The sequence below is a fragment of the Poecilia reticulata genome, linkage group LG6 (assembly GCF_000633615.1).
Source record: "Poecilia reticulata strain Guanapo linkage group LG6, Guppy_female_1.0+MT, whole genome shotgun sequence".
Taxonomy (NCBI): domain Eukaryota; kingdom Metazoa; phylum Chordata; class Actinopteri; order Cyprinodontiformes; family Poeciliidae; genus Poecilia; species Poecilia reticulata.
This window is the reverse complement of record NC_024336.1, coordinates 2696993-2708107: the sequence shown is the minus strand read 5'-3', so window position 1 is coordinate 2708107 and position 11115 is coordinate 2696993. Positions and strand designations below refer to the sequence as shown.

Below are 11115 nucleotides of genomic sequence, written 5' to 3'. Positions count from 1 at the left end.
TGACGTGTACAAAACACAGTAAAAAAAAAAAAAGGAATTCAGCAGGGCCAACCTTGATTATTTCTCATTTCTTTGTCAATTGAGAATGTAGCTAATATCATTTGTACATTAGCTATGTTCAAATAGCTAATGTTCTTGGACGTTTGAATATAGATGTACAAATTTGTACAGAAGCTAACATACTGTTTGCTTCAGAAAGCTAACGATTCGCTCATGAAAGTTTCAATGAATCAAAGGACGAAGTGAAGGCAGCCGCTCGTTTTCAGTTGCACCTCACACAGGCTCAGTACAGACAGTACTCGCACGTTTAAAGCTGTTAACAGTTCGGGTGTCTGAAAAGTAGCGCCACTGATGCTCATGTGACAACTCAGTTCCGCGAGGAATAATAATAAAAAAAAAAAATAGAAGACTGACGTCAATGCTCGAAAGCGCTCCCCGCGCTAAACTTAGAAGCGTTTTAAAACCAGTAATTTAACGTAGAGTTTACCTACTTGTTGATGTGAATAGACCGGATGTTGTTTGAGGGAAAGTTTTTCTCTTTTTCCTGTTCTCTCTGGGCTGGCATGAATCCTTTCAGTCACAGCACGCGCCGGTCTGAAAGTAAAGCAACACAAATGACAGAAGGAATCAGAAGACGACTGAGTTTGACTTAGTCGTTCACAACAGTCTCGTGCGTTTTTGAGCACGTGTCCCTAATGATTTGTTTGTCCATTAGAGACAAAAGGATGGCATGTTCTGTCAGCCTTGAACGTCAGACTCTCACAAACAGAGCGTTCTTCGGTGAAAACGTTCTCTTCCAACACAATGCATCTGTGTTCAGGCAGAACAAGCTCATTATCTTCTGCCCCTGCTGCTGCGTCTCTAAATCTAAATCAGAGCCACTTTCTACCTTTAAAGAGCTTACATGTAGAGGTCTCGTGAGTATGCTCGCACCCCATGGTTAAATGTTGGGTTTGTATAAGTCAGTCAATCAATCAATCAATCAAATTTTATTTGTATAGCACATTTCAGCAGCAAGGCATTTCAAAGTGCTTTACATAATTAAAATAAAAACAGAAATAAACAGTGAGAAAGAGATAAAAAAAAAACATTAAAACCCGCACCCCTTTAGGACTTCAGTTAAACGCCGTTTAACTGGGATTCTAACCCTCAGGGACTTTAGTCAAAAACACCTTTTGACAAGGACTCCAACCTCTAGGTTTTTAGTTGAAACTGTCAACTGGGACTCTAAACCCCGTAGAACTTTAGTTAAATGTTGTTTAACTGGGACGTTTTCCGGGGGGCTTTACATCATACATCAGTCATACATTTAACTAGGGATCCGAAACTAACATAATTAAAAGTAAAAGCATATAATAAATAGTCAAAGGAGTTAATCAATACACTTAAAATGCACCAATTATTATTATTTTTTGAAAGACGTTTACCTCATGTTAATAATTTAATTGACATTCCTTTTTCAGTTGAGTTGCAACAACTTATATTTTTGAGCACGTAATTTGAATTTTAGTGTTATTAAAAAGTATAAATATATTTTTTTGTTTTTCCTTTTACCTGTGTCTCTTTAATAAGTTTATTCCTGCCACAACTCCTTTTATTTATTTATTTATTTATTTATTTATTTATTTTTCATTTTTCTGTCTCCTATTTTTACTTTCTGCCTCTATGCAAATGAGGAGGGGCGGAGTCAACTTCTGCCTATTGGTTGGTTAGCGTCACTCCACATGTAGCTCAAATCTATACTGGCCACAACAAAGATGACACGTTGTGGGACACGTTGTGGGACAAGATGGCCAGTTTATAAGTGAGCTGAAGCTTAGCAACTTTATTAGAAAACAATGCTGTAACTCCTGAATCTATTATTTTTCATATGCAGACTTATGCAGCCAAGTTATTGCACCTATTTTATCTTCTGCTTGTAACATGTTTGTCTATTTTTCAGCTGTATTGTACAAGATAAATGTCACGTTATATCTTTAAAAAAATGTTTAAAGTTATTTATCTTGGGCTTATCTTTCACATCACAAAAGATTTGAACATTTGTGAGAATCTCTGCTTAAACCTATACATACTTGACTATTAGGCCTCAGCATCAGGGCTAACAGAATGTGAAGCACAGTTCAACATGTTCATGTAAGTAAAAACGATATAAGGCAAAAGCAACCATTCAGAAAGTGTTTACAAGGACAAACCAGCAGCCAGTCTGCTTAATTTGTTAAGTGGAGCATGTTTGTGTGTGTGTGGCATGAAAGTCACTAAGCTTGGCGTTCAGTTTGGATATGATGTGACTAACATGTTATGCTGTGTGTTCTGTTCCTGCTTAATACAAGATGGTAAACTGCAGGAGTGAAAATGCCTGCTCCCTCAGAGGCTGCCGGCGTGATTAAAAGGAAGTTCTGCTGCGAGCAGATGGCCGTGTAGACTTTGCTTGTTCCTTAAAAGTAGGGGCAGTCCACCCACCTTCCTTATTTTGATCACTTCATCTCAGAGAAAGTGAGACAGACTAATGAGAATGCATTTAGGGGAAAAAATGTTTTGTAACATTGATCTGAAGGTGTTCATTTTAGGTTTTTTTAAGGTTATCCACATACGGTCATGTGAAAAAGAAATACACTGATATTTAATCTTTTTATTTGATTTATCTCAATTTATTTCTGGGTATTTCGCATCAGTAAAACCTCTATTGAACATGTTTTATTCAATAATCAAAAGGTAGCAACAGAAATGTGGTTTCTAATGAAGGAGAAAGTTAAAACACCCTATCCACTAAAACATGGATGTCCAAAGTGTGGGCTAGGGGTCATTTGCAGCTTCATGACGGATTTTTGTGGCACCTGAACACAATCCTAGATTAAATAAGTCCTCTTTATTTAGAATGTTGCCTCACTTGCTGATTGAATACATATCACATTGGTACCCCCTTCATTGGGGATACCAATGACGAACATTGGTATCCCTAATGTTCGTCATTGGGGGATACCACAAACACTGTGATATTGGACTAAGACAATATAACGTTTTTCGATTGGAGCGGTCCCGTCAACCTTCTGAGCGGACCAGATCACTCTTAATACACCACACACAGCAGCAATATCTCCTAAGATTATTTTAAGATTACCCCGATAATTGGGGTGTCCTTGACATTGTCAGATTGACTCGTGTCTATTTGGTTATAAGGGTTTTCCAACGGTTATGTGGCACTAGCCTCTTTTTTGGTATCTACTTCCCTGGGGTTCCAAGTGTGTGGAATCAAGCTGGAAACATGTCATCAGAAGACTCCCAGTCTTTGATTGGCTATGGGGTGAAGTCACTGGTTGGGTCACGAGAATGACTTCCTGATGAGACTCACCGTTGTAAAAACTCAAGACGTCAAACGAGCGTCTTTGGAGCTTTAAGGAAAACGGCAACATTGATAATAACACTGTGGTCCTTATTGAAACAAGCAGGCATTTTTGTGTTTGTGTCGCATTCAGATCAGATCATATTACTTTTAGGACTCTGGGTTTGCCCTGCTATAACGACCCTGACGAACCTAGTGAAGTTCTTGTTTTCAAGCTAAGTAAGGTATTAGTGGACAGGGTCATTGGATGACCAGAACTGGTCATGATATATAGCAGCTGTTGTGAACATCCTTCACTTTTAGACCATTTTCCATACGGTAAAACTGCTGAGTTTATTTTATTTTAAGGCGTCTTCAAATCCCTTGCCAGATTCTTAAGGTGCTTCAGTCTCCTCTCTGAAGGCCTCTTTCCATCTCATTGGGACGTTCATGCTCACTTCAGCAATCGGGAGACCGTCAAACTAAATGTCTATGATTAACAGAGCAAAAAGCCAAGTCATGACACCATCATGATGCGCACCTAATGTCATACACCTGAGAGTAATTTTAGCCATTTTAACTTGGAATAACTGTGGGGGTGTCCAAATTTATCCCTCACCATAAAATATTTTTTTATCCATTTTACAAAATACAAATGTAGTGTTCCTGCCTATTAAAAATCCAAATAAACAGGTTTGTTTGAAAACATCTAAAACAATGCACGGAGTTGCACAAATTTCCCGAAATCTGACCAGGTTTCAGGTTTTTTTTCTTCAAAGTGTTTTCTCATCATTCATTCAAGCATCAGAAAATATTCTCGTTGTGTCTTGTTTTGGCTGACAAAGAAACTAAATCACTTAGAATGATTAATCTTTACACAGGTTGTATTCAGCCCTAGATTGTTGTGCATATTTGATTCTCTTTTAGCATAGCCTGTAGTAAACACAAAATTTCTCAATTTCTCAAATGCTCCAGAGACCAAAATCTTGTTCCCTCAGCTGATTTTGCAACTCAAAGATGTTTTTCATCACATCAGAGTGTGTAAAGATAGGAAAGCTTGTGTGCAATCATCCGATATTTGCTATCTCCGGAGAAAACAACTCCAGTAAGTTTTGAGTTGAGTACGCATAAAATTAGGACTTAAGACTCTAATCTCGGGGTTTGCTTTTAAAAGGCTGTCACTACATGTTCTGGAGAAGAAAAAAAACCCTGCTGAAGTTAGTTTTGTAAGAACCAGGGCAGACGTTGGTAATGTTTGCCAGTTGCATTGCTTCCCTGAGCGAGACTTCACCGACTGCAAAAACTAAAACTGCAACGATGTTTTGAATTTAAATGGAGCCGGTTTAGGCCTTTTTAAAGTCTATACAGATGCTCAACCTCTGCAAACACAATGCCGAGATGAAGGTAAGATCAAAACAAGAGTTTCTGCTTTTCCACTGGGCGCCCCCAACAAGGTCATTCCAGGTAAAAGCCCATTTTCCTTTTATTGATTCCTCATATTAAATCTGTTCCAATCACAAGAGCAGGGCTGCAGGTACACTGAAGGAGACAAATCGATTATGTTTTGAGCTGCTGGACAGTGCTGGGATGGAGAAAGAGTTTGAAGATCAATCTGAGGACGAAGACCCCAATGTTTTATAGGTTCACTTAAAGCAAGTGTTTACGACTAGTTTGTGGGAGACCAACAAAGACGAAAAAAATCACCAGACAGAGAGAGAAAGAGCAGAATAAATTCAGCCAACAATACAAGTAATTCCTAAATTTAAGGGCTAGATTAATTCCCACCAACCGGCAAAGGTTTCAACAAGGGTCACGAGGAGAGCTAACATTAATAACAGCTGCCATGTTATGGCCGAGTGTGACTTGGGGGACGATGTCCCGTTTGACAGCGTCCTCTCGCAGGTGACATATGATGCCATTAGGTGCCATTATAGGTCAAACCGCACAAACACGGGCGGGCACACAAGGAGCGAGTGTAAATCACTCTAATCCAGGCGTGAGATGAAGACAGGTCCTCCCCACCCCACCCCATGTCGACAGCTGAGAGGGATCGGGGATTTGTGTCATGGGCTGAGCTGCAGTTTTTACAGCTCAACTCATGATAAAAGCTGTGATAGAGCTCAGCTGTCGCTCAAGCTAAAACCAAGAAAAAAAAGTCCCACCACCTGCTTTCATCACCACAAACTTAAAGTCCACACGGAGCAGGAAGGGATACCCAGAGGCGCTCCAGCTGTGGGCGCTGTGGGGGTTTTCCCATCGGGGACACAATCTCAACACCTAAACATTGAAGAACCAATCTGTTGCAGTTCTCTTTCACTGCTCTCACACATATTTACATCATCACATTATCATCCGTGTCCCTCAAGCAGAGATTGACTCATCATCTCCCCTCTGATCTCCGTCCAAACCTCATCAGCCCCTCATGAGTTCGCCTGTCAATCCCTGAGGCACGAAACGCTCCTCAGTCTGCCTGGTCACAAAACTACCCCCTGGGGTCGCGGAGAGAAGAGGAGAGGAGAAGGCGACGCAAACTCTGCAGAAGTTGTTTGCTCCTCTTCCCGGGGAGGCAGAGGCAAATCAAGGGGCCAAAGAAGAAGATCTGTAATCGGAGAGACGAGGCGCGAGCTTACCTGCCCACGACGCAGACACACACACCAGCAGGACTGTGGCTTTCTGTTGCCGCTCCGCTCCACTCACCTACGCTAAATCACTTCCATGACTCACTCAGGAGGTGGGGGAGAGAGACAGCACCGGCTCTCGGCATTAAGAGAAGTCGTTGCAAAGACGGGGGAAAGGCAGGGAGCGTGCTTCCGCTGCAGTGATGCTCGCCTCTCCTCCTTTTTGCTTTGATTCCCCACCCCCATCCATCAGAGAACACCCCCCCTCACACACACACACCTTCCCAACACCCCCTCACTCTCCAACACAAGGTGTTACAAACAGAGTGTGTCTGCATCTACTGCCTCTGATTGGCTCCCTGTATCCTCCTCCATCGCCACCATCTCTTTCTCTCTCTGGAGTCTGGACAGGCAGCCTTAAAGAGGCACTGCATCAAAGCCGTCTGTCTTAACACTTTAACGAAAAAAAAAAAATTTGTGTGGGAAATACATGAACTGTATTTATAATACTTTATGTGTGTCTCTTTGGACATTACCCGAAAGCGAAGAGGAAATTTTAGTTTATGGAGTCAGTCTTGGCAGATGGCTACTTACACTGAGACTCTTACACTGCAGGAGGTTTCTTCCTGTTTAAAAGGCAGTTTTCAGTTCCCATGTCACCACAGATACGCACAGCTTGAGGGATCGCTCCAAAGTATCACCTCAGGAGGAGGGTTTACTGCAAAATCTGTTTTCTATTAGTTATTCCCAGAAATTAATTCCCACCCATCTGTCTCTTCTACCTCAAGCGTAATATTTGCAGTAGTTCATGTAGTCTGCTGACACTAAGTCTGCTGGTGCTCGCAAAGGAAAACTGTGGAAGAAAGTGTTATTGCAAATAAAACAAAACAAAAAAAACATTCTGACTAGTATGAAGTTGCTCCTGACATTTAAGTTTCTATCAATATTCAGACATTTTTTTTTATTGCTTTCTGTTTTAACAGGAATGCAGATTGGATTTCCAGAGGAGACTGTTTGGACTTAGTTTTGTGCTAACGAGAGAGGCTCTCTACTTCAAACTTTATTTTTATTTTACAACATGAATTTATACATTTTATTATTTTAACCATGATAGATCTGAAATCTGTTTCACAAAAAAATACCTGGCAAAGATGGCATCTTGAGACATGGAAAGAGATAGAATTAATTCACCAAGTTGACAGTGGATTTGTTTTTATGCATTTTTTTTTATATCACAGATGCTACACAATAGCAAAATGTATATCAAAACTGAAATTTAAGAAGTCACAGAAACAACTGAGACTCTGGTCTTCTTGTTATATCTTATGGAGGTTGGCAGGTCAGCTATGAGTGTGTATTACTTCCACCTGCTGACCTGGAGGGCGGACAGGAAATAATCAGAAAAAAAACTAATGCTGTGAAATTAACTCAATAATTCAACTAAATTCTTACTACGAATTTTTATTTACATTCATTTGATATTTTCCTTCACTGGCATCACTACTGAAAATGTTGTGAGTCTCATTGAGCCCTGGGTGACTTTTCTGAAGAGAGAGCCGATGAAAGTTAATGAGCTACAGCTGTGCCACCAGGATGGAGCTTTATATGCCTCACATGGTGGCAACACCTGCAACTTGTGGCAGGAACCATGGGAGGTGTTCAGGTTCTTCTTTTTTGTGTGGTGGCATTTATGTGGCTCGACAAAGGTATGTGAATCCCTTTTCAAAAGGTTAATATTTTGCAGCTTGTTGTATAACTATATTTGAGTCTAAAACCTTGAATTGATCCACTAAGATTGTTGTGCTACTTCATGCAACTGAAATGACACTATATTGCTAAAACGGTTATGTTTACCAATTGCTTCTGGAGAAGAGGGTCAAGGGATGAACATCGGTGAGTATAAAGGTCTGGTTGGGATGGATTCATTAACTATTGCTAACAACTTTCTCTGGCGGTGATGTCTCAAAGTGAGATTTCTATGAAGAGCCCAACTGCCTTTCTGAAGTTGCTAGATTCAGTTTTACCACAGGGTGGAAAAGGTGGGTAACTAATTTAAACCAAACACTTGAGTGGTGGTGGTAATCCTACATCATAGTTCATGCAGGACTTGAACAGTAAATTTCAGGGTATGGTAAACTGAAACGATATTTCTGGTGCTGCCGTCTGACGCTTGCTCATCATGTTTAGTGCAACTGGGAACGGCCAAGAGTGGATTATTTCCCTGTGACGTGTCAAGCGACGCCTCCTCCCATTCTGATTAAAATAAGATTCAAATTTTTCTCGTATTCACTTCCATTGCCGAGTGTCACTCTTCCAAAGTTCTGTAGGTCTGTGTAGCAGCACAGCTATCCGGTCATTTATGTTTACATCCTTCACCTGCAGGCTCTCAAGGTAAATTGCTCATCAAATTTCAAATGACTCAAAATATTGCGTAGTCTAATGGGCTTTAATTTGAGTTATTTTTTTTCCCCTTAAGACTGACTTTAAGCCAGGAAAAGTTTCCTATGGCAGTGCTGAGGAAAATGCCTAATGATGTTTTTGCTCAAAGTCTGAATTGCATAAAATTTGGATGCCTTCTATAACAGTTTTCTTACTAGATCAAGGTATAGACAAAACCTGCTCTAAACATCACACTACCAATGGGAGTTTCTACTCAAATCTTCAGTGTTTTTAACAGATGGCTCCTACTGTTCAATCAACTCTGAGCTTGCCTGTCACTAAACACAGTCCAATGTTTTACTGTTGGGCAGTGATTGCCCTAAAATGTTATACTTGAGCCTTTTGGTCTTAAATCTACCAAAGTTTTGGCAACTCTGACTCGACTGCTTTAAAATTGAGTGGAGTGAAACCTTTTAGAGGAAAGTTGTCTCCAGTTATCTGAGAAACACTTAATGATTCAGTTACATTGTCCAGCCCATTTGGTCAACTGTACTGTTTTTCCTAACAAAAACCCAAACGGCTTCTGAATGGGCTCAGAGGCAGATCATTAAATTTTATAGAAAATTCCAAAGTACTTTATAATTCCCAAATGAAATAACATGTTTCACCACACATTTAGTTTTTTTTCAGAGCTGCTGTACATAAGGCTAGAGGAAGAAGTATCTCCTGTAGCAGTCAGTATTACACTAAACCTTTGGAGCCTGACTGAAGACACTGAATTGATGCTCAGGATTGTCAGTATAAAAAAAATGTCAGACTGACCAAAACTGACCTGAAGCTTTCATTTCCAAATGCTTGCTGAAAATAACAAGCATTTGGAAAATATTTACTCCAAAACCTGGTCCCAGTGTAGGTTTGCTTCAGCTGCCCTTAACAATAAAAAGGAATAAGCTGATCGTTTTGTTCAGAGCAACTTTGTGATTCTTTGTGATGTAAAAATAGATCTGATGGCCTTTGAACAGTAATCTAACAAGTATGTGAAAAGTAACTGAAGCTGCAAAACACAACCGTGTTGGTGTTGAACTTTAGGCCATTACGTCTGTGTAGACAATGCATCACCACTTTTGATGCTTAAAAGGAACTGCTTATTAGTTATATCTCTTTAAAAGTTCTACAATTGTAATTTCAAATTAATGCAACCCATACTTATGTAGAAGACAGGTTTCTAAACAAATAAGGGTCACACATCTGAATAATAAATCTGACTGAACTGATTTCAGCAACATGTTGCATTAAACTAAAGCCTTTTGTCCTCAGTTCTAATGGTGCATCATTTTCTGCATGAAGTTGTAAGTTTTCTGTCTGCCACTGATGGCGCTTTTAACAGCAAGTAAAGCTTTTCCACTTCTGGAAATGAATTCTAATAAAATACAAAGAGAACATATTCATGAATATCTTTACCATTTCAATCTTACCCACAGAGGGCTACGCTGTACCGCCATTATCATTTCAACCTGCAGTTATCTCCCAGGTACTTTCATCTGCAGTGATAGATGCTTGCATACAATCCTTCCCAACTATAAAACTCTGATTCCTGCAGATTGTGAAAGACTGGAGGATGATTACAGGCCTGAAAGACTTGAAGGGTATCCATTAATGTCAGCCTTGTGTGTGTGTGCAAAAGGTGAACGCAGTAACAGTAGGCATTCAGAGGAAATTCTGCAAGCCAATTAGCCGCATGAATCCTGCAGCCTTGCTGTTCTTTTCCCACTGAGGCAACGTCTGAATATTTCAGAAGAGATAATTCTAAGGTTGGCAGGAGGTCCCCGTGCGAACGAGCAGTCGCTCATCTTCTGGTTAGAAGAGAAGAAAATTAGACGTATTGTTCAGTAATGGGTTTAACAGCGTGCTGCAAAAGAACCATCTTAAGGTCAATGGTAAACCCTCACGCAGACTTCATGTGTGTGTGTAGTAGATTCTACAGAAAAATATAGAATACTTTATTAGAATTTTAGAGGGATTTATTTCAACTTTAATGGACACAGAGACGACAGACCGGTAGAAAGGGATCAGGTTTAAAAGGAGAGGAGATCAGAGTAGAGAGAAGAGAACACAAGTCAACACCCTAGAAGTCTGCCTCTAAACCTGCAGAAAGAGAGAAAACAAAGCTGAGAAACCACAACAAACTACATATGCGGCTATAATAAGACCAGTTACAACATGTATGGATCATGTAATGGTACATGACTACAAGATGTACGTTGTGGCAACCGCAGTTTGACAGACGGATTTCAAGTGGGATTAAATCAAGTTCAGTACAAAGCATGAATGTAACAGTGGAGAGTAATGGAGAACTAAGAGTCATCCTGAAAAAGTGATGTTAGAGTAAAACCTACTTTTGTGCTGTTTTCACATGTAATGGTTTGATGCAAAACCCCCCAAATCAACACAAAAGGTCTGATGTTACAGGTGAAATTATTTCTTATAATCAGATGAATAGTTAAGTTAAATAATTATTTTACACTAACAGACTTTAACACTGCGGTTCAAAGTAAACCATTTTTGAATCAGGATTGATGTAACGGACTGAACTTAAGATCATTTCTCATGTTGCTTTTGCATTTATCCTTTTTCATTTGCTTCAAGCAGGTTAGTGTTGGTTCACTAGTGAATAACTGCTTCTACAATGATGCTTTACTATCTTTTTTTTTTTTGTCTACAACAGTAAAATAATTTCAGTGACTCGTCCAGCTTCTGTCCCTCCCAGCCGCTACAGAACAAAGCTGCTCTGAGCGCCGT

At 39.9% G+C, this 11115-nt stretch overlaps 1 protein-coding gene across 2 annotated transcripts in view; it reads right to left on the bottom strand.

Annotated features, from left to right (window-relative positions):
• The window catches only part of LOC103465731 (alpha-1,3-mannosyl-glycoprotein 4-beta-N-acetylglucosaminyltransferase C-like), a 50186-nt gene extending 43984 nt beyond the window's left edge, over positions 1 to 6202 (bottom strand). The window contains exons 1-2 of one of the 2 annotated variants that reach the window (XM_008410842.2): positions 5950 to 6202; positions 488 to 594 (exon numbers count right to left, since the gene is read on the bottom strand). The gene's annotated coding sequence lies outside the window, so the exon portion shown is untranslated. The remainder of the gene's footprint in view (positions 1 to 487; positions 595 to 5949) is intronic. The other variant, XM_008410841.2, reaches the window with a different exon arrangement.
• Between the last annotated feature and the right edge of the window lie 4913 nt (positions 6203 to 11115).